The 21175-nt window shown below is 43.7% G+C and overlaps 1 protein-coding gene across 4 annotated transcripts in view; it reads left to right on the top strand.

Annotated features, from left to right (window-relative positions):
- DRD2 (dopamine receptor D2) overlaps nucleotides 1–21175 on the top strand; it is a 72393-nt gene that overhangs the window by 37021 nt on the left and 14197 nt on the right. The window lies entirely within an intron of this gene.

Here is a 21175-nt window from a genome sequence, read left to right as displayed (position 1 = left end):
GTTAACAGTGTTTCTTTGCACTTAACCAGGGCAAATGAACCGATCAGCAAGTCTGGAGTCGTGCACTGCAGCCAGAACCCCACCTGGTGGGGGGAAAGTGCCAAAGCAAAACAGCAAAGGAGTATTTTTTGCTAGAACAGCTATTATTTATTTCTTCATTCCTTTTATTTAAGTATTTTTAGACTGTTTTTCAGGGCTGGAGGCGAATCACCCTTAAAATCATGACAAGCAATCCAATGCTGTAAATAAAATTCATGAAAACTGAATGAACCAATAAAACGAAGTCCATAAAAGATGTGCTAGAGAAGAAACTAAAAAAAATTAAGTTTCTTCTCCTGTTAGATTCACAAAATGTTTAGGGGGTATGCGTACCCCTGCATACCCCCCAGAAAAAAAGCACTGGCTACAATACATGATGGTGTTCCCTTCTCATTTTGCATCAGGAATTGACTCCAACCCTAGTGATGGGAAAGCGCGCGCACACACACACACACACCCCTGTGGCCCCTTAGGCCCTTAGTGAGAGTTGGTTGGGTAACTAAGGAGGAAAAGCTGGGCATCTGCTGTTGCTGCCCAACAGCACTTGTCACTTGAGGTGCTCGTCTCACTCTACCCAACGATGTGTCAGGCTTAGGGGATGTGGCTCCCCCCCCCCCTTTGGCCAGGAGATAAGAAAGACAAAGCAAAATGAGTTTCTTACCAGTGAAAGAGCTTTTAATGCTGACAACAAAAGAACAAAGCAACCATCTTGAAATGGCGGTGTTCCCAATTAAAGGTTACACCCACTTCCCTCCTAGCTACTCCCGTCACTTCCAACCCTGGAAACATGATCTCTCCACCACCTAGCTTATCTAATCTCCATGACCTTGGACTAGATGCTTTCCAGAGATGGAGAGCCTGTTTGTTCTCTCTCTGCCAGTTTGTTGTTGTCTTCTTCAGACTGTTTCCCCCCCTTGCCAACTGTGTTGCTCCACAAACCATTGTTCCAAATCAGTACTGCTCTCCTGCTCCTGTGCAGCTTCAGGATCCTGGCCAGGAGCAGGGGAAGGGGGATGTTCCCGCCATTCTTCATCAGTCTGGTCTCTGACATGATGGGACCAGCCCTGTACCTTGGGAGTCCTCTTTTCCTGTGGCATGCATGCATGCACCTTTCCCCACAGCCTAAGGTAGCATTTCTCCATACCTTGAGACCCAGTTGGCTCACTGTGCCATGAAGAACTGAGCTGGAGTTGGCCTGCACTGGTGGTAGTAAGAAAGCAGGAGGAACACAGGTGACATTTGATGGCAAATGTTTTATTATTTATGTGCCGAGAATGTATAAATGTCAAGATCCTGCCAAGGATTGCCTCTGCTTCGATCTAATTAAAAGGGGCTTTGATTCAAATGGCTTACAGGAAGGAAGGAAGTTTCATAACTGTGGTCAGCAACATATGGATGTGTGTGACGCATAAGCAGAGGGGAGCTTGGACCTCTCCTGCAAATTCTCTGTGGCCATTTAAAAGAACAGGAGAGGGGAAATACTTGTGTTCCCACCATTCATGTCTTATACATTGGTACCTCGGGATAAGAACTTAATTAGTTCTGGAGGTCTGTTCTTAACCTGAAACTGTTCTTAACCTGAGGTACCACTTTAGCTAATGGGGCCTCCCACCACCGCCCTGCCACTGCCACACGATTTCTGTTCTCATCCTGAAGCAAAGTTCTTAACCCGAGGCACTATTTCTGGGTTAGTGGAGTCTGTAACTTGAAGCATCTGTAACCTGAAGTGTCTGTAACCCGAGGTACCACCATACAGTAGTACCTCGGTTTACAAACTTAATCCATTCCGGAAGTCCGTTCTAAAGCCAAAACCATTCTTAAACCAAGGTGCACTTTCCCTAACGAGGCTTCCCGCCGCTGGTGCCCTTCCACCATTTGGATTCCGTTTGTAGACCGAGGTCAAGTTCACACAACAGGACACTACTTTCAGTTTTGCAGAGTTCGTAAACTGAATTGTTCGTAAACAGGACTGTTCTTAAACCAAGGTACCACTGTACTGTTTTATGTTTCACCCAAGTCTTCAGGGAAAATATTGGGGGTAGGGTGAGAGATTAGTTTTGTGTTTTACGACAGGCAATTTATACTCCCCAAAGAATGTCCTTTCCCTAAAAGCACAGTCATGGGCGTTTGTAGAGAAAGCCTGTCTCCCCGGGGAGAGACACGCAGCCCCTGGGTTTTTCTGGTGTTGCTATTTCAGAAAGGGAGGGAGTAGTTTTTGTAACTTAGGTCCTGCCACTAGTAGAAAATTGATTCTATGTGCTGCCAAAAAGCCTTCAAGGTATAACCATTTTGAAAGAGCTGTCACCACCCCCATCTCCAAAAGACCGACAGTAATTAAACACTTTCGGCATCTATCTTAATGTCAGCAATGAAGAATAAATGTGATGTGAGGTCTGCCTCAGCAGGAGGTGTTGTGGGAATGGTTGCATGTTAACTTCTCCACCTCCCTCTTCTTTTCTTCATCTAAGTCTGGATAGTGCAGAATTGCCATTGGGTCTGTCCTGCAATTTAGAACACTCTAGCAAGGTTGGCATTTGACTTGCAGAAGTTAGCTAAGGGACTGGGATAAATAGCCAGTTTTCTCTCTCTCTCTCTCTCTCTCTCTCTCTCTCTCTCTCTCTCACACACACACACACACACACACACACACATTTGAAAAGCTGTCTGGTCCAAATCTGGTTTAAAGAAGAAGAACCATAAGAAGGTAGAGATGCAAGATCCTTTAAGTTGCCCATAACAGTTTGCAGCACGTGAACACCAGCAGGAACACAGGTCACCCAGCTACAGCTGTCCCCACTAAAATGAGATGTGATCTATTTTGTAAAGTGGCTATTTCTAAATATTCATTTATACAGAGGTGTAGTGCTCCAGGTCACAGAGGATCCTTCTCATCATGCTAAGGAAGACCAAGAGGAATTTAGCTAGAGCTGAAATTTCTCGGAGGACAGAATTCTGAGGGAAAAATCTGTGGTTTTTCCTTTTTTCTTCCTTTCATTCCTGCAAATAGGTTGCCCCTTTGCAGCATGTTCCCCAGTGGATCTCTACTCTTCGGTACCACAAATTCTAGCTAAAAATGGGAAAGCTATGTCACTATACCTCTCACATCTGCTGCCCTCTCAGGTGGGACTTGGTGGCAGAAAGTTCTATAATTCTACACTGGTCAGCAGTGGTTGTTTGGCATGGGTAGGAGTGAAGTGGAGGACACGAGGCAGGAGTTGATAATGCAGGTGAGCTGCACACGGGTGAGTTGCAAGCAAGCTGCCGGCCAGCTCTGTGAAGGCTCCTTTTATTGTCACAATATGCAAACCCAGGCAGATACATTTTGGGTGGTGACCTTTACACGTCTTCCATTCCCGAGATTGTGGGGTGGTACAAAGTTATTTTGGCACCTGTTTCCACCACGTCATTTTCCCCTTGCACACTGTATGACGAAGGAGACAAAGGTCTCAGAGACAAAGGTCACAGACAGGACACCACAGACTACTGAGACCGCAAAAGGTTAGACAGAGGGCAAGGTGTTCAGACAGCTGTGGGGGGAGTGTGAGGGGGAGTGTCCCCTGCATCCCAAGGTCATGCGTGCAGGCAGCTGAGGCTGCCTGCAGGCGGGAAGTGTGCTCCGCACCCAGCGATCATCCCTACCTAGGAGGGAACCCGTAGCCATTCTGTTGGACTCCCACTCCCATCCTTCCTTCCTATTGATTGTGTTAAGAAGATATGAACATAAGGAGAGCATGTTGGATCAGGCCAGTGACCCATCTAGTTCAGCATCCTACACTCTGTGGCCAACCAGATGCCTGTGAGAAACTCTCAAGCAGAACCTAAGTGTCAGGCATCAGAGGATCCAACCCGCCACAGTAGATGGATAAGGAATGGATAAGACAAGGAAAGTTCTTACCAATGTTGTTTATTCAATATTCACAGAGAGAAGTATAGAAATGCAGCCTCTTGTAGTAACGGTGTTGCTCCGAATAAATCTCCACCCCTCTTCTTTCCTACTTCCTTATTTGTCAATGGCACCACCTACCTTATGGCAGCCACTTAGGGCCATCTGTCGCTGATCCCTTTGCTCTCCTACTTTCAATGCTTGCCAGGTTCTGGGAGAAGGGGGTGGGTCTGGAATGCTTTCTAGTGATAAGGTGTCAGCCAGCCACTCCGGCTCTGCCTCCTTCTCCTCTCCCATTATTTCCCAACTTTCCCCCTCATCAGCCTCTGAGCTGTGACCTCTAGAAAACCACTGTTGTAAATCTATACCAGGAGTAAGCAAGGTTTTACCTGCCTGGGCCGGATTGCGCACATGAGCATGATTTCTGGCATCTGGGCATGCGCAGACGCAATTTCCAGCACCACAGAAGCGAGTCCCCGCACCACACCGTGTGGCGATCACACAGGGACCCCGGACGTTTCACCGTCAATTGATCCCTGTGCCACCACTTTATTTCTCGCTGCCATCACCCAGGCCCTATCTGGTACAATACTGAGTCCAGTCAGGGTTAAATCGGAACATAAACTTCTGTTTATTTATTGCAGTTTAACAAGTGTGTGGTTTTATAAACGGTATCGGTCAATTACATTCATGGGGTGCCTATCCAGACCTATAACTTCCGCTACCTGCTCTCACTCACTAAACCACCTCTCAGATATTTACTTGTCTGCCTAGCCCCTAACTGTTCCAGACTCAGCCTATTTCGCTACGCTAACTCAACCTACCCACAAATTCTATCCCAATTCACTCCCACTCCAACCAACCACCCAACTCCCAACAAACTCCTCCCTTTGCCCCTCCCAGAGCTGGTTTTATAGTCCCTCTGACTCCACCCCCTGGGCCCTGATTGGATAACCTGTTTAACTATTTCATCTCCAGCACTCTCATATGTTAACGTCACACACCGTGCTGGTTTAGTACAGCACACGGGGACTCACCAAATGGGCAGCTTGGTTCAGGGGCGGTTCAGGGGCTGGTTAAACTGCCCCCGTGGGCCGCAGGTTGCTGACACCTCATCTATACTGTCTTCCTCTTCTCTGGAAGGTTCAGGCTGGGGAGGTGGTCTCCACCATTCCTCCTCTGCCCAGTCCCTGACAGGATGCACAAGAGTCTTTTCCCCTTCCCATGGCTTCCAGCAACTGGTATTCAAGAGCATTACTGCCTCCAACCATGGAAGCAGGGCAGAGCCACTGTGGCTAGTAGCCATTGATACTGTCCTCCATGAATGTGTCCAAACCCTCTTTTAAAGCCCTTCCAAGCTGGTGGCCATCACTGCCTCCTGCTCACAATTTCGTGCAACTTCAGATCTTTCTGGGGTCAGCACAGGATGTTGTGTGGCTCTTTCTCGAGTGCCTTCTCCGAGGGCAACAAGGAAACAGTCTTAAGTGCTGCTGCTTCGCTTAGCATCCTGATCCCCCTCTTCTCCCCTTTCCCGCCCCCTGCAAAGTGAATCATCAGAGCTAACATTTAATTAATTTGTGACACTTTGACAGTTTGCAAGGCGACATTAGTAGTTCTGTCAATCTGAATTGATAATACTGTCAAGCAGGGCCCTTTGGGAGTTATCAGCTCTTAAACTTATATGCCACACATTGCCAAGGTGTGCCACACATTTTGTTCTTTGACAGAATCAAGTACCACACAAAAGCGCTCCAAAGGCCTCTCATTATTCACGGGAGAGTTTGATATTTGCAAATGTTTTGCTATCTTAGTAATTCTCTCCCTATCACCACCCTTAAAAGGTAAAAAAGCGTGCACACCTCAGCCTCATTCCCCCCCCCCCCTTTGTCTTTGAGAAAGAGAAATGAAATTAGATGTCCTCTTTCCTTAATCACTTGCCGATGCATTTAACAGGGATGATTCTGTCTTGCACCTAGTTGTGTCTGCAGGGATGTCTATCTTAAGCTTCCACTCTCAATCTGGGTAGACATATTCTGGTTCACACACGCACACATTCACACATAGCTCGGTTCCTTCTCACTACTTGATAACCCAGTTGGATGTGTGAGCCAAAGTGTTGTGCTAAAAATGATATTGTGAGAATTACCTGTGCTATATCAACATGCATGACACTTTGCAAAGTACGAGGTCACTGTCCCAAGATGATTAGAATCTAAAATTCAGTGCAGGAAAGGTAAAAGAGAGGGGTAAACTCTGAATGCCAGCTGCCAGGGGGCAAAAGTGTGGAGTATGTTGTTGCAGTCATGCCCTGCTTATGAGTATCTGGTTGGTCACGGTAAAAACAAGATGCTGGACTAAATGAGTCTTTGGCCTGACTCAGCAAAGCTGTTGTTATGTTCTTCCAAAGGAAACATTTCCTCAGCTTTTAAGCCTAGTAGGAAATTATCGGTGTTTGCTTCATTCTTTATAAACAACCCATATTAGTGTAAAGGGGATGAAATTGCTGAGAAAACCTGCTTGGAACTAAATTATTCAGCAACCCTAGCTATTCTCCTCAAATGATCACAAGTCCACTTTCTTTTTGTGCTGCTACTGGATTTTAAGAATGCATAAGAGATTCCCTCCGGCCTTGCAGGAGACTTGCGGTTGTTTTGCAAACTGAAAGTCCCCAATGTCTGTGTGGGATTGCTGAGTCCTGCTCTTGGAGTTTTGCTGCTTTTAAGGTCTGGTCAAGGTAGGGTGTCTACTTGCACAGCACCCAAAAAAGAGGAGAAACATTGGCTTAAAATGTGAATAAGCAAATACAGATTGATAAAGGCAAATTTAGAAAGAGTTACTATATTTTAAGATTGTGACCAGGTGCCCTGTATATTATGATGTCCAGGTTGATAAGAACTTAAACCCTTCACATGACACTTCAATAGAGGACTATCCTCTGTAACACAGGCCACATGGCCATCCTAGGTAAGGGCATATCCTAAAACTCACACCAACATTCCTCAAAAGGGAAAGGTAAGGTTTTAAGGTGAGAGTAGGCAATGTGTTTTGTTGTAGGTTTATATTGTTCCTTAAATCATTAGTTGACACTGTGGTCAAAATTTCAGATTTCTTTGTCCATTAACTAGGAAATTCTACTTGGAGTCTTTTTGTTTACTTTGATTTTCACGGGCATCAAATATGAACTCTCATAAACTGTTGATGGTCAAATTATACATGACACTGAATATAAAGTTTTGTAGATAAATATTTACTTCTAGAGGTGTGTGCCAGCTCCAAGAGCCACCTTATACCTGCACATTTTTTAAAAAAAATCTGATTTGATTCTGAGCCCCCCTGCCTGCTTTCATCTGTTGTTCTGTCCTGATCTGCTCTGTGTAAAATGAACTTTCTCAAAATACAAAAACAGCTATCACTTTTTTGCCATTTGGCAGAAGTGGATAAACTTTGCAGCCACAGGAGCCCAGCCAGAGTGGATGAAGACTGCCAAATTGCAGACAACTCGATCCAGGGGCTTTTGGGGGGAAAGTAAAATGAATTTACTTTCCTCTATAACCCATATAAGGATGATATATTTATTATGCCACCTAAAACTCTGAACACAATATTAGGGTCTTATGGGGGGGGGGTTGTCCCTTGCTTGTTCTTACCTTCAAGTAACTAAGAGATGGCAGAGTGGTGTGTATTCTTACTTGCCTTTGAGTGTGTGTGTGTGTGTGTGTGTGTGTGTGTGTGTTTTAACTGTAGGTTATATAAAGCAATTTAGAGAATGCATAATTTACTACCCTAAAAGGCAGTTTCCTGGTTGATCCTTAGAAACCCTTCTGAGTATCTTCCTTGTCGGAGTCTAATATCTGAATGCTGTAATATCTCTCAGACCTGCTATGATTGTTAGCATACTGCTTCTGAAAATGGAGAGAGCTGCAGAGAAGTGTCATCACAAAAATGATTCCTGGACAATAGAAAAAGATCCTCTGCAAACTGGGATTAAATTGCCAAAGAGATGTGCAAAGCAGAACAATTTATTAATTCAAGGAGAGGTCAATGGTTATCTTGATAACTGAGAGAACCTCAAGGAGCTGGTTGTGTGTCACCATCTATTACTTATGCAGTATTTTGAAAAGGCCAATGGAATGACTTAACACTAAAGCAGGCATGTTGAAAACTGTTTCTAACAAGGATTTTGAGCACAGGGAGAATGTCCTGTCCTCCCATCCTTTGTGGTCAGTTTCATTTGATGGAGAGACCTCTGGAGCCTCTCAACATCTTCCTCAAAATCAGAACAAACAGAGATCCGTTCCATGGAAAACACAATTACCAACTGAGGTACTCTCAATTATCAAGACAACCATTCAGCAGTAAACCAAGGATTTTCTGGAGGGAAGCAGTGCAGCAAACTGAGGTGTGGAAAAGCCTTGAGTGGCCAAACAGTCTATGGAGAATGAGTTAATTATCAGCCCCTTTCCCTTGCTATTCCCGTCACTCCTAACACAATTCCCAACCCCACCCCTCCAGCAAGGCTGTGTTTCATTTCCCACTTTAAAAATCCTTTGAGTAAGGGCCAAACAACTGTGCCTCGTACCATTTAGCACTTCTTGAGAGCCCATAGTTCTTCATTTGGGGGTTGCAATGCTTTGAACATTTCCTCTACCATTCAAAATTGTGTCCATCTCCCATGGAGGTGAGGCAGTTGTACTGCACATATTAATGGCACAGTTGTTTAGGAGGAATGGAATGTGGTGGTCTTCTCAGGACATGAATCCTCTAGAAAGGGAATGTGCGTGACCCAAAAAATAAAACATGTTTACAAAGCATTTATAATCTGGTTTCTTCTCGTGGAATGATTACTCTGCATTCGTGAGACCAGTTGGCCGTCTCCCTGCTTCATTGGTAAATTCGTTCTTCCCTCTAAGTGAATTTGTCATTTGGAATGATTCAGCTGAAGTGTTTGGACAAACAAATCTCACACCACGAGCGGCAGGTTCCCTTTTGCTTTCCACTCTTTTGTCATTTTATGGTTCCTGTTGCTCGCTTTGTCATCAAATATGTTTTCTTCTCCCCAGCGTGAAACTTGTTAAACAGGGAATAATTTATTGCACATTGTGTGGCAGAGATTTTCAGATGCCTAAAGCTGCTCTGAAACGTTTCTAGTTTAAAACTATCCATAACAATCCATCAGAAGGCGCCATTGTGTGCTTTGTGTCATGCACAGTGCAGAATTTCACAGCAAACCACAAAGCATAGCCATTTCTTATTGGTTCCAGTTGAAAGGGTTGCCGGGAAATAGAACGATTATAGTCATACAAAGTGCCTCTTCCCCAGAATTTAATGGCTGCTGAAAGATGCTTCATTCCACGAACATTGATGGTTGGTTGTAACTACCTATTTAACACTTCTTACCTGCTTAGGGGAGAAAAAGAGCTACAATGCAGCCAAGCAAATGAGAAAGAAGTCTGGTGTTTTTGCAGGTCACTGGCACTCTCTCTCTCTGTGTTTATTTCTTACATGTTTATACCACCTCCCACCCTCAAGGAGCTGCAACTAGTGTACATGGTTCTGCCCTCCCCATTTTCTCCCCACAACAAGCCTGTGAGGTAGGTTAGGCCAAGAGGCAGTAAGTGGCCCAAGGTCACCCAGTGAGCTTCATGTCTGAGTGGGGATTCAAACAAACCCTGATCTCCCAGGTCCTAGTCCAGTATTCTAACCATTACACCACACTGGCAGTCACAGAAGGAGCCTTGTGGGATGGGGGCAGTTGGTAGCGGGGGGAGGGGGTGCGACAGTATTCCAGGCTGTAATTATGGGGAAATGTCAATACTCTGCATAGGCGCCGACTCCATGGTGCCTGAGGGGGCCCCAGCCCCCTCAAAAAATCGTTTGGGGGGGCTCTGCCCCCCCCAATAATTTAAGAAAAACAAAGCCACTCCTGATCTAGAGAGGGGGTGGGGTTGCGGGCTCTCGACCCATCAACAATCTCGCGGGGCTGACGTCAGCCCCGCGAGAAGCGGGGATTCCCCCTAGCTCATTAATATTCACCGCCCACGGCGGCAGCCAATCGGCTGCCGCAAAGGGCGGGCCCTCACAGGTTCACTTAAGGTCGGGGCAGCCCGGGGCTCGCCCCTTTCATTCCCCCAGCAGCAGCGATTTGGAGGTCTTGGCCCCCCCCCAATATTTTTTATAAGTCGGCCCCCGCCCCCCCAATATTTTTTATAAGTCGGCGCCCCTGATACTCTGTAGGCTACCAGTGGCCACCTGGTTGCCACTCCTCTGAACTTGTATCTTTGAAAAACACCAACTATTCAGGAGAGAACTTGCTTTGTACAAAGGATGCCACTTAAACTTCCTACCACTCTGTGAAATGCAAGATTATCTTCCCATCCGTCCATCTATATTTCAGAGTGAGCTCATTTGCAAACTCTCTTGAAGAGGGCAAAAAGAGGAAAGGTGTGGAAGGGTCTCAGGTTTTCATTTCTCAGCACAACAGTAGCCATATATCTTCTTCCATCAGTAAATGTCCAACACATCCACCCAACATGCCTCTGGATACTAGTTGCTGGGTACCACTAGTGGGAGGGGGGTACTACATTGAGACCCACCCCCTTGTAGGCTTTCCAGAGACATCTGGTTGGTCACAGGGGAAAGGAGAGGGTGCTGTTGAGAAGATGAGACTTTGATTTTATCCTGCAGGGCTGCTGATATGTTCCAAAAACCGAAAAGTGCTCAGAGTAATGCTAAATCCATGATGGAATGGGGAGAGGGTGGCTAGTTCAAATGAAATACATCTTTTTCATGTTTGCCTGCTGAGTACTCAGCTGTAGAGCCACCAGAGCCAAGAAGTCATTCATTACTGGGAAACAGAAAATCACAGGGTGAGACTTGGCAGCTCCGGGGGCTCAGCTTGGAGAGGCTTTCAGAATTGGTTTCTTCTGGATTTGCCTTGCTGAAGAACCCCAGATCCCCCACACACACTGCATCAGGTTGAGAAGGGCGGCTCAGATCAATCAAACTGTGTCAACAGTAATCAGTTGGAGGAAATCACAGTTAGGAGAAAGTGTTTTTCTTCTTCTTTTTAAAACCTTCTTTTAATGGTACACATGAAGTTGTTGGTTAATTAAGCTGTCTAATTAGCCACTTGTGCACCACAGTTTGAATCAGAACTGGGGAGAGCACTTTAAACTGGGTGGAGATTATTGCAGATGTTAATATTGTGTACTAGAAGCATAAGAACTGAGTCCTTTTGAAAGGAATTGTTGTCCAGACCCAAAAAAGTATTACAGTGGCACCTCGGGTTACATACGCTTCAGGTTACAGACTCCACTAATCCAGAAATATTACCTCGGGTTAAGAACTTTGCTTCAGGATGAGAACAGAAATCATGCTCTGGCGGTGCGGCGGCAGCAGGAGGCCCCATTAGCTAAAGTGGTGCTTCAGGTTAAGAACAGTTTCAGGTTAAGAACGGACCTCCTGAACGAATTAAGTATTTAACCCAAGGTACCACTGTATTTGAAGTTTTACTGGCAGAACTCTTCAAAACAAAACAGAAGCCTCAAATGATACATCCAAAACAGTTATGCAATGTCTTGTGCTGTCCAGCACAGGCTCAGCATCTTAGAAATAAAAGGTAACTCCAAAAATCAAAAACGGTGTTTCTCTCCCCCATTCCAGCCTGCCTTAGCCTGCTTTAAGGCTATGCAGCTTTGAGAGAGCCATTTATCACATCTGTTTATTGCATTCAGAGAAAGGCTAACAGCCACCAGCCTTTCAAGATGGCGAATTTGCAACTCAAGACCTTGGTCAGCTGATCTAAGGTTACAACACTCACATGTTAGCTAGCAGAAAACAAGAGAGAGTTGATTATCAGAGCCCACTTAGAAAACTACTGTGGAAAAACCCCAACATTAGCAATACGCATCCAGCCATTTTTCCATTTTAAACCTTCATGAAATACACATACATTTCCCTTTTCTGTATCAATTAAATTAATTATACTGAACAGAGATCTGATTCCTGGGTGCAGATGCAGCAGAACTGTGGTGGAAAACTGGGCTAGCAAGCACAGCCAAAATGGTGTCTTTGGAAAATGAGTTGAGGAGATCCAAGGATGAATAAGTCGGTGCCTAATGAAGGGTTTTTGTGATAGTTCTGCCACATGTCCAAATTACAGTGCCCCCGGCTCCATGTACAGAAGCCAACCAGACTGGCTGCTGGATCTTCCCTGAACATTGGTGGTGGTCCTCCACTGCAACAGAGGATAGCATGCTAGATTAGAGGACAGTGTTCCTTTCTCCCCAGCTTCTGTTGCCTGAGCCTACTGGCTTACTCGAAGAACCATATGACTATTTCAGCACACATGCCTTAACCCTGTGCTGATCCAGCTCGGCCAAACTGTTGACACCTTTTATGTCACTTGAGTTATCTTCTTCCTTTCCCCACTTTCACTTCCAGCCTTGCCCCATTGTTGCCTCTTTATTTGCAGTGTTCCCTCTCCTTTCCCCCACCTGCCACCACTTCACCGTAAATAGTGATGGGTGCAAATTGCATAAAATAGCTAATCAGTCAACATTGTGTCTGGTATTCCCAGAGTGCTGTCATTCATCAATAATCTTAAACTGCATCTAAAGCAGATGTGGTTGGCACAACTTGTCTTTTAGTGCATTATCCTTCGCAAATCCAATTATTCCGGAGAAATCACCTTTTTAAAAAATAACAAACTCAAAGCTGAGTAGCATATCTTGTTCATGGTAAATACTTACCATACTTCATTTCACCCAGTAAATGTGGTGGCAAATTCAGATGTGAAAGGTCCCTTCATATATGTCATAGCCTCACCCTTTCTTAGATTATACAACCTTCTAAACAACCTTCCTGTTAACCACCCTGAGACCTGTGGGTACAGGGCGGTGGGGCATGGGTGGTGCTGTGGTCTAAACCACCGAGCTCTTGAGCTTGCTGATCAGAAGGTCAGCAGTTTGAATCCCTGAGACGGGGTGAGCTCCCATTGCTCCTGCCAACCTACCAGTTTGAAAGCACACCAGTGCAAGTAGATAAATAGGTACTGCTGTGGCAGGAAGATAAACAGTATTTCTGTGCACTCTGCTTTCCATCACAGTGTTCCTTTGTGCCAGAAGCAGTTTAGTCATGCTGGCCACATGACCCGGAAAGTTGTCTGTGGACAAATGCCGGCTCCCTCTGCCTGAAAGCGAGATGAGTGCCGCAACCCCATAGTCGCCTTTGACTGGACTTAACCATCCAGGGGTCCTTTACCTTACATGGTGGTATACAAATTTTAACAACAACAAATTTACACAATAATCTTAAAATTATACAATAGTATTCAGGTATGCATTGCAACCATCAATGCAGATCTCCATGTGTTGCTGTTCACCTATATCTCATATTTTCTGTACATGTACATGGGCAAATGATTTGGAAAGCTCCAATATCTTCTTTCTGGATGACTTAAGGTGTGTTTCCCTTGAAGCTCCATTGTAGGTAGCAAAATTTGTGCACCGTTCCCTTGAAACTGAAGCCCCATTTCTTTTCCGTGTTCCCAAATGCTTAGCTTCAGAACATACAGTGGCTAAAAAGTTCCTCTTTCATGGCGATTAGGTAACTCTAGGATGCTGGAGACAGTGACCTTGCAGGCACCCTGCTGCAGAAATAGAATCATAGAATCATAGAATCATAGAATCATAGAATCATAGAATCATAGAGTTGGAAGAGACCACAAGGGCCATGGAGTCCAACCCCCTGCCAAGCAGGAAACACCATTAGAGCACTCCTGACATATGGTTGTCAAGCCTCTGCTTAAAGACCTCCAAAGAAGGAGACTCCACCACACTCCTTGGCAGCAAATTCCACTGTCGAACAGCTCTTACTGTCAGGAAGTTCTTCCTAATGTTTAGGTGGAATCTTCTTTCTTGTAGTTTGGATCCATTGCTCCGTGTCCGCTTCTCTGGAGCAGCAGAAAACAACCTTTCTCCCTCCTCTATGTGACATCCTTTTATATATTTGAACATGGCTATCATATCACCCCTTAACCTCCTCTTCTCCAGGCTAAACATGCCCAGCTCCCTTAGCCGTTCCTCATAAGGCATCGTTTCCAGGCCTTTGACCATTTTGGTTGCCCTCCTCTGGACACGTTCCAGTTTGTCCGTGTCCTTCTTGAACTGTGGTGCCCAGAACTGGACACAGTACTCCAGGTGAGGTCTGACCAGAGCAGAATACAGTGGCACTATTACTTCCCTTGATCTAGATGCTATACTCCTATTGATGCAGCCCAGAATTGCATTGGCTTTAGTAATGGGTCTTTACCCCCATCCCACTCCCATGAGCCTGGACCACTAAACCATTGCCTATATGTGAAGGCAGATTCTTGCCTTTCCATTTAACTACAATTTTGGGACTCTTTTTGAAGTGGCTCTCTTTCTTATCGCAAACCGAAACTGCAGGCTGAAAGTACAAACAGCCATATTTTTTACTGAGCCTCCCTTACTAATGCGACGTTATTGGGGTTTCGTCTGCTTCCCCCTCTATAAAAGGCACAGCACTCCCTCCTGTTTATTTCAGTTGACCTTTTCTGCACCTTTTCCAAGTTCTTCAATATCCTCTTTGAAAGTATTCCAAGTGTGGCTGAACCAGAGATTTGCAAAAGGGCATTACGATATTGGCACTTAGATTTCCCATCACTCCCCTAATAACCCTTAGCATGGAATTTGCCTTTTTCGCCATGGCTGCACACTCAATCAAAGAGAGGATAACGTTTCTCAAATGTTTCTCAAAATCCTCCATCAAAAGCCATGGAATTGTAAATCTCCAGTCTCTTGTCATTATGTGCTTTTCTGCAGCGCAGTGTTTTGAAAAACGTGCCTTTTTCAATTATGTTGTACAATTATATGCAGCCTTCGACAATGAGCACCATAGCCATATCCAATTAGCATAAACCTTTGCAAAATCATTTTGTTTACTGAAGTGTTCTAATCAGTGTTTAATCTTTCCTTGAGCCGACCTAGATAAAGGCATAATCAAACAGAAATGGCAAAAAAAAAGTGATGCAGTTACAGAAGCTTTTGAAGCTGCCGGGGACGGGGACGGGGGGGGGGGGGGGGAGAGACGACCACTTTGGCAGCATTTTCATTGCATAACTAAAACAGATCTCTAGGGGAAAATAATTAATACTCTTCCACCCCTGCCAAAGTGTGTTCGGAACTGTCGGGAGCCATATTTTAATTAAACAGCAAACCATAAACTGTACCATAAATACCACCATTTACAGAGCAATTTAAACTTATGGAGCGGCACTTCAATTTTTAATGTGCATTCTGCCCCTCTTCCCCCCCCCCCCCCATGACTGCTCAATAAGGCATGTTGGTTTTACATATAATCTAAGGGCCTCATAATCTAAGGGGGCCTTGGCATCTTGCCAATTTTTCTTTTTCAAACACCAGGCAGATTTTACTCTCTAGCCCAGAGGTGCCAACTTCTGAAGGAGAATGAGGGTGTCAGTGTCACACGGTGTGTGACGTCAGGATGTCAGAGGAGCCGGGGTGTAGCCAAACATGGCGGCAGCTTCTCCTCCTCCTGTTGCCACTACCACCAGAACATGGGGGGGGGGGGCTGACTCCCTCCACAATATTGGGTTCCCCCAAAAATGGGCTTGGTCCCTGGGAGATGACATCCCTGATCTAGACCCAGTTGGTTATTAGCAATACACATGTGGCATGTGAATCTATGACTGTTTAACAGTCCCACAAGTGCATACTAACAGTTTAGCAAAATGCATGGAGGTTTTATTCAGAATCAAATTATAAAGTCAGCTATGAAGCAATGCAAGTGTTCATATCACTGTCTTATCATTTTGAGAACAAGTGAGGATTCTTTTATATCATTGGGAATCACAACCATATTTAATTTTGACTTGTTGTGGAAATGATAATGAGTAAGCAATATGAAAGCGGTGCTAGTAAACAAGAGACAAAAAGAACAGAAGGAAATACACAAACCTTTAAAGTCAATCATGTCATATGGCTTTGTACAGCGGACAGAAACAGCCTTACATAATCCCTAAGATGCAGAATGTTCTTGTTTACAAGCATAAGACAATCAAGTAGATTATACTGAGCAGTCTGAACAGAATGAAGAACCAGTTAATATACAGAACACAGCCTCTCAAGAACTTCAAGAACTTTTGTGAGTAAATACCAGTACAAGTACAGAGATTTCTGAAGAAAGTGACAATGAAATGGCTAACCAAAGAATTAACAAAAGGCACTAAAGGAACATGCTAGGGGATGGTGGCACCAAAAGAAGCAATTCAAGCTCTTTGCTGCCTTAAAGAATTGGAAAACAAAGTAAATTATCTAGTGGAAACTCAGCATTGCACACACACAAAGACCAGCTGTTCATGCTACTAGTGATTTCAGAGACAATAATGATGTAGGCTTATGGACCACACTGAATAACAAGGAAATATTCTGCATTAAGAAAGGTCCATCAGAATGGCAGCCATATTGAGCACATCCAAAAAGCAGGTTATTTTAGTTTATCAGTGAACTCAACCACTGATGTTTCCCATGTTGGTCAATTAACTATCATGGATGTTCTCAAAACCAATCTAAACAGAAGAGCAACAGTGTATGGGAGTATAGCTGGGAATTTTTTCATTTTTGGTGAATCTGCGAGCAACCAAGGAACAGATTCACAATGGCATTGAGTTCTTGAGTGTCCAAAGGATGTTAACCTTAGTCTAGTCAATGAACTCTTCCATCTCCATCTGTACATAAAACAAGCTCACCCTGAAAAAGACAAATTCAGCCATATTCTAGGAGAAAATTCAGACAGCTTTTTCAAATGGGGAAATGATGTTCAGATTGTTCCTGTGTTTAATGGTTACAAACTGTACTGGCAAAAGATCATTTTCTAGACTAAAAAGGATAAAGAATGATCTACGGTCAACAATGCTCCAAGATTGGTTGTCTGATCTAAGCATTCTCTTACTGATTATATTAATATAATTGATAAGTTTGCATTGAAAAGAGCTCAAAAGAATCTGTTCTGACTTTGTATACAGTGTAAATTTCCCCTACTTGCTATGATTCCCCTACAAATATTCCATGTGAATATCTTCATTAATTCCAAACTTTTGTAAACTTATAAAAGATTGTTTAGAAATTTATAATCCTTTTATCAGTGCTAAAATTTCAGCAATGTTCTACTTTCATTGAGTATATAAAGAAGAGAATAAAGTTTTGCTTCTCATTATCAGATACTATTAGGTTTGGGCCTCCTAAGGTCTCCTAGCTCAGGGCTTCCAGTTGCTTTAATCCAGGCATGAAAGCATGTTGCTATTCTTCCCATTTTACAGGTAGAAAACCAAGGCTGAAAGGTCGTGACAGGCTTCACCTATGACAAGCATGTTTGGCATTCTTTTTTATTTTTTATTCAAAATTGTAACAAGACATATTATCCAAAAACATATCATCCTTGTTTCCCCCCCAATTTTTCCTTCCTCGCCCCCTCCCAATGTTGTGACCTACATCTTCTGCCCATTTAATCATATGTTTGGCATTCTTAGAGTCTTCCTAAGAGACATGCCTGTTGGCAATTCTCCTCTCAAGAAGCGTGCCCTTGTAATGCAGAACCAGGAAGGTACACTCAAGGCTTTTGAGAAATCAATTAAGATTTCTGTTACCTCCATCTTCAAACCCTACTCAACAACTAGTTTTATGGGGAAACCACCAAGCCTCCCTCATTTGGCCCATGGGGCCATTTGGGCCAACCCTCTCCCACCTGACATGACCTGGCTCAGCCAAAAGAGGCTTGCTTCACAAGCTCCATCCATTAGCTGCTTGTCAGGTCTTGCAGAGCTCTTTGAAAGGTACTTTGTGGGCTGTGCATTTGTGGGTCTGAGTTGAGATGTGAGTGGTCCATGGGGGAGGTCCATGATCTGTCCCACCAACCAGATCCAATTTCCTACCCCTGTACGAGAGCCAGGGTAGTGTAGTGGTTAAGAGTGGTAGACTCGTAATCTGGGGAAATGGGTTCGCGTCTCTGCTCCTCCACATGCAGCTGGTGGGTGAACTTGGGCTAGTCACACTTCTCTGAAGTCTCTCAGCCCCACTCACCTCACAGAGTGTTTGTTGTGGGGGAGAAAGGGAAAAGGAGATTGTTAGCTGCTTTGAGACTCCTTAGGGTAGTGATAAAGCAGGATATAAAATCCAAAGTCGTAGTCGTCCTCCTCCTCCTCTTCTTCTTCTTCTTTTTCTTCTTCTTCTTCTTCAGTGCTGGGAAGAGGCTGGTAGACAAATCCCTCCCTTAAGCTGCCGAGCATTGAGATTCATTCTGTGACCACTGTGGTTCCTCAGTCAAGAACATCCCATACTCAGAAATTCCAGGTCCCCATTCCTTTCCCAGGGAAAACCTGCTCTTTAGCTCTAAATCAGAGCAAACGTCAACCCGACGAAAACCCAAATTGCTGTTTGCTCTGACTGAGCACTGAAGAGAGGTTTTTCCTAGGGGGAAGCAGCAGGACAAGAGGACGTATGGATAAACCCTAACACTCAAGATGTGTGCCTTTTCATATAGCTCTTCCCTCCGCCCCCTATAGTTTTCTCTAGCCCAAGGGCAGCACTCCCTTGTGGACAACCTTCTGAGAATTGCATGCCACTGATAGTGAGTGAGACCAGACATGAAAGTGAGGAGGCCAGAGGCAAAAGTTGGGGAAGCAATGGATTTGTTCAGTGGGCTACATTTCAGGCTTACAAAGCCAGGGGTTTCTACAACTCCCTCGCCATCTTTCCATCCAGGCAAAATAAAAAATAATTCAAGGACATGCTTCAGCCATGCAAGAGCATGCACAGAGGGTGTGGAGTTGGGTCTGGGAGACTCATGCTGGTCAGAAATACAGGTTCTCCACCTTTGGGAACAATTCCAGGACCCAATACCCCAGTAGTTTTTTTAACTCTCTGTGTGAAGTTATCTGACAGAAGTTCACAAAACCAGGAGAAGTGCGTTAGGGGTTTTGCCTCCCAAGGGGATGCCCTACCTTGCTTCTCTCCAGCCCACAGGTGGAAGAAAATTTCACCAAGAGTAGACTATAATTTGCTGAAAGGACATCTCAGAGGGGAGGGGAAAGGAACAGCAAGGAAGGAGCTTTAAAGCATTGTATACTTGGCCAAGAAGATGGCTTAGCTCATCAAGTGCAATATAGAGAGGGATTATAGTCTTGTATCCAACTTCCTCTTCAATTAATATGGTTAACCTTCTTGTTTTATCTCCCACCGAGATAAGTCAAGGGGAGGCCATTGAGTCAAGGGGAGGCCGCTAGGAAGGAATACTAAACATCTCAGACCAGCCAGCCTTTCAGTTCAAGAAGTGAAACTTGAATAAGCTATAGATGGATCATTTGGAGGGGCGTTCCCTCCCCCCTGCGCATACTGAGCAATATGCAAAGTTTAAAGTTCTACAAGTCCCTTTATCTCAGGTGTCAAACTAACCTCAAAGGCAGATTTAGGGGAGCACAACTAGTTTGGTTGTACTGGCCTTGAAGCCTCAGGGGTGCTGCAGAGGGCACAGCAACTATGATGTAGAATGGATGTTGAATTTTTTTAATAAAAAGTTTTTATTTGTACTTTTCAAATGTATACATTCCATTAACTTTACTATCATTTTAACATTTCAAAGTTTGACTTCCTTCCCCCTCTTTCTGCGGTTCCTTAAATTTATTTTTAAATATCTTCTGCATATCCAAATTCATTTAATTTGCTCGTTTAATTGTCTGCTTTAAATATAAACTCTTATGAAACTGCGGGTTATTACAATAATCCTGCCAATGTTCTTACCTGTTTGCAATTTATCTTTAAATATTCAATAAACAATATCTATTCTTTAATTTAAAAAAAATGTCTTGATTTCTTACTCTTCTGGTAAGTTTCACCATTTCTGCATATTCCGTAAGTTTTTGTATCCATTCTTCTTTTGCTGGGACCTGTTTCTTTCCATTTTCGGGCAAGTAGCATTCTTAGTAGCAATGTAGGTAGTTTGATCCCTATAATACCCAAAAGAAAAGCTTCTGTTGTTTTTTTACAAACGTTATTTTGAACATCCTTTTCAATTCGTTGTATATCATTTCCCAGTAAGCTTTAACCTGACCAGAATGATAAATATGATAAAATATGATAAAATATGATAAAAACAACCTTCTTTCTCTTTACATTTCCAACACTTGTTTGATTTAGATTCATACATTTTTGTCAGTTTACTTGGTGTTAGATATCAACGATATATCATTTTCATATAATTTTCTCTTAAACTATAACATGCTGTAAATTTTATATCCATTGAGCCATTGAAATTTGAGACGACAAGATCCACTGCTGTTATTAGGAATAGTGGAATGGATATCGAAAAGGTATTGAATTGTACCAGCTCCTGAGTTGACAAATTTCTCCTGGGTCTGTGTGTGTGTCAAGGAGCTGGGGAAGGAGTTGTTCCCTCTAAATCTAAGTGTTCCACTGTTTCTCCCCCAGCACACCCTCAATATACCCAGTTGCTAGAGAACACAAGTGCAAAGAATTGTTGTTCTCATTGGGGCATGTAGTTGGGCACTGTGAGAACAGGATGTTGGACTGGATGTGCCATTGAGCTGATGTAGAAGGCTGTTCTTAAATTCCTGGAATTTATTTTTATTTTTTTAAAAAAATATTTTTATTGATTTGATAAGAAGTGCAAATATAACAAAATGAAAGAAAGCAAAGAATCAAAATGTAAACCACAAAGCCTCGGAGTCTGGAAGGACAGGAGGTACAGCACATCTCCAAAGGAATAATAAAGTATTGACTCATACAAGGATTCTCTTTACAAATATCAAAGATAGGTAAAAATGAAAGTAGTCTCCACCTGTAAGCTCCATCGTTATTGACAATAAAAGCTCTATAAAGTCTTAGATGAGCCAGGTGTTTGCACAGACTTGTAATGCTGGGCAACTGTGTGCCACAATATCCATCCGATAAATAAAAATCACCTTGTATAGCAAAAAAAATAAAGAAAATGGGTCATTTGAGCTTAGCCCTTAAAATACACTCAGTTTATAAGAGATCTTTTCAAGGAGGGCGATTTTTGCAAGCCCTATTCTACTTTGTTAAATACAGATTTTTTATTTTTATTTTCTGTCGCAGTGTTGCTGTTTTAAGCTTTCTATGCAGACTTATTGCAAGGTGTCAACGTATCATCAGACAGGAAGGTTCTAAAAATCCTGAG

This window comes from Podarcis cretensis (genome assembly GCF_951804945.1).
Source record: "Podarcis cretensis genome assembly, chromosome: 15".
Classification (NCBI taxonomy): Eukaryota; Metazoa; Chordata; class Lepidosauria; order Squamata; family Lacertidae; genus Podarcis; species Podarcis cretensis.
Note: the sequence above shows the minus strand (reverse complement) of the source record. Positions and strands in the feature narration are given on the sequence as shown.